Source organism: Asparagus officinalis, chromosome 1 (genome assembly GCF_001876935.1).
Source record: "Asparagus officinalis chromosome 1, Aspof.V1, whole genome shotgun sequence".
In the NCBI taxonomy this organism is placed as follows: Eukaryota; Viridiplantae; Streptophyta; class Magnoliopsida; order Asparagales; family Asparagaceae; genus Asparagus; species Asparagus officinalis.
Genome location: NC_033794.1, coordinates 119,976,272 through 119,979,794, shown reverse-complemented (window position 1 = coordinate 119,979,794; position 3,523 = coordinate 119,976,272).

Below are 3,523 nucleotides of genomic sequence, written 5' to 3'. Positions count from 1 at the left end.
ATACTGTCATCTGACATTTTAGCCATTGACGTGTTGTTTTTCTTTCGACGGGTTCATACATCGAGATTAGTTTAAATGGAAAAAAGAATTCATGCTGTCGACACCAAAATATTAATAATATACTGTTAATTTTCTATCCACTAACATCTGGATACACAGTTCGTATCCGTTTCTTTTTGTATCTAAACAGCTTTGTACTCTTTTTGGCTTTTAATGAACAGGGATTATCCGTTGTTTTTCTATCAAAAAAAAAAACCATTGAAGATGCCGCGAAGGAACATACATATATCCATTGAAATTTTATTTCTCACAATGATAATATCTGAAATCTGAATGATGGAGAAATGAAGACGTACTTGACTTGTCCATTTCGTTCTCCCTGCTTCGAACCTATATTTCCTTGTTACCGTAAAATTGCACTTGGTACCAGGTTCAATAATATTGCGTATGATAATAAATTTTGGAGAGAAACCATATAATATTCTACTGATCAATGTATTTTATAACATTTGCACACCTTGTAAAACTAAAAGTTTTCAACTTAATTATATGTATCATTTTCCTTCTAGTTGCCATAGCATCAGCACTAGGGATATAATCATCCTAAAACAGTCGGGTCATGTGATGGTTAGCACTAGAATTTTTAATTAGAAACCAAATTATGATGTTAGCTATGAATTTAGTGTAAATACACCTGTGAGGCTTGCATAATTGACATAAAATCCCCTAGTTTTAAAAGTGACGCTTTCTCCCCCACGGATGTAATCATTAATTTTTAGTAAATTTTAATATAATCATCATACGTGTGTGCGCGTTTATATGAGAGTAAAAGTAATTGCCGCAATCTATGATATTAGCTTTCAAATCCAAGTTAAATTTGTAGAACTTAAAAAATGAGGGGACATGTAAAGTGTCACTTGTATATAAAAACTTAGAAGGTTTCATGTCAATTAATCATGCACAGCTCAGGGGTCATTTTTGTAATTTCTCCATAACATTATATAGTCAGCATATTTTGGAGGTAGGTCAAGTTCATATAGGCTTTGGGTTAATTTCCCACTGGAAGTTGCTCCTTCTCTCATACCCAGTTTACACATGATCTGCAAATTTAATAAAGACAGACTAAGCTAGCTTTAATCAAGAACTATTACCAGAAATGTTCCTTAGGGTTTTGCTTTTTTATGTGGAACCTAACGTTTAATTAAGTTTATATATAAAATTTAGCTCACATGAAGTAGTTAGAGCCTGTCAATTGCTTATTAAGTCAGATGACGAGCAACACATGGGCTGTGCATATGTAATCCTCTGATCAAACTAATCCTAATCTAAAGACTTTTATATATTATTATAATTGTTGTGTAAAACATGGACTATTAAGATTGACTATTGATACACTTAGTCTATACTTAATCGCAAGCGTTTCTTTGATCATTGTGCCCGCTTTTTGTACAAAATGTGGACTATGACAATTGACTAATGCGTGATTAAAGACCTAACCTATGAGATTGCACTCCAAACAAGGAGAGATTCGTTCATATATTCAAATTATTTGAGAAATTTCCTTGCTTGTTCCTTTTTCATGTTTCGCGGCCGCAATGTATGAGGCTATGAGCTGGGATAGTTATCTTAATTGGCCTAATTGATCTTTGATATACGTTATTTTATAACACTCAAAATATTATGTTTATAGGATAAATTGATGAAATCCCCATTTTACTACCGACATTCATAGAATATCCCTTTGGTTTCTATTTCAGATAAGAAGAAAATCTTCTTACTATGATTTAGCAAAAATCTCCTTTCACCACTTAAACTTGGCATGTATTTTCTTATATACAAAAAAGGTTTTTTTTTTTTTAATATTGCATTGCATAGAATAGGGAAATTCATTTCGATCAATAATACAAGGGGGTTTCTATACAAAGCCTTGATAATACATGTTAGAACGGAGGGGTTTTCTACAATTTAGCCTGTTGTTTTTAGACTTGTGATGTTTCCCGTTATTAATTAAGTACAACTTTTGAATAGGCATTGGTTATTTTTTTCAAAGAGACCTGACACATGGGATATAATAAACACAACTTGGTCAATAGGCTCCTGGTTAACAAATAACAAATACCAATTTGAATCACACATCACAATGGTCCATACTTTCAAACCTCCAACTTGGTCAGGTCATAGTCTTTGCTAATTTAAGTTTGGTTAGGAGAGAACATAAGAAGCAACTTTGATTAAACACTGACTTAATAAGAAAGTAAAACAAAAGTGATGTTGAATGAAGAAACTAAATACCTAATTATTTTTTAGTAAAGCATAAAAAATGTTGCCAATTGTTATCCTGAACAGCTTTTTTTTTTTTTGTCTCCTAGCACATTGTTTCGATTCAAAAGGCATATATATATATATATATATATACATATCATCATCATCATCTATAACATGCATCCAGGCTACAGCAGGATATTATTTTTTTCTGAGGTCTCTTTTGAGACTTCAAAGCTAACCACTTGGCTGATTCACCCCCATGCAGAAAAATTCATCTCCCATCCCTATCAACATGGAATGTTAATGAACACACAATGATAATAGCAAAGAATTGGAGTCAATAGTTTTGTATTCCTTTTAGCTATATTTGTCTAGTTTTGCACGTTGATCTATGTAGTAGGATTGAGTCCGAAATGTGCTCTTCATCAAACTCCACAAACTGAATGGCTGCACTAGAATTTAGAAGAGTTCATGATTAAAATTAAGTATAAATTGAGCCAAATAACTGTTGGAAAATATTTGGGCCTCTCGGAGATAAAATAATTAAGTATTAAACTAATTATCAATTAAGTCTAATTTTTATTCTAATTCTTGCATTACAGAAATATACTCGGTTCTTCATTTTTAGCAGCGCACTAGTATTCAATGAGATAGAATTTTTTTTATTTTTTAATAAACCATCGACTTTAGCCAATGATGATGAAGTGGTGGATGAAAATAACTCTCATGAGGGACAACGGAGGAGGAGAGACGGAGATGGTGAAGAAAAGGTCGTTAATTAGCATTGAGGAGGAAGGGGCCGGAGAAGATGATCAGAGAGGAGAAGACAGATCGGGGAGAGATTGTGAAAGTGTCCACGCATGATTACAAGGTCAAGTTGCACAGTATAATATTAATAATTTATTATGCATAGTGTTCTTCTAAACATTATAAATATGCTCTAAATCCTTAAGGAAAAACTCATCCCAAAAACAACTCTTATATAGAAAAATGAGAGAGAAAAAATAGAGAGAGTATCTCCTTGTAAAGAGAGATTGTAACTCCAGAGTTTTCTCATCATAGTGGATTGTTCTATCCTTACCCGTGGACGTAAGAAATTTTATGCCGAACCACGTAAATCTGTGTGTCCATACTTTTTATCTCTATTTTTACTACTATTGATGCGATCATGCTCTATTGGGCCTCGGATTTATCCTAACAAGTGGTATCAGAGCCAACTTAGGGTGCTTGTATATATCTACTTATCGTATGCTCTGTG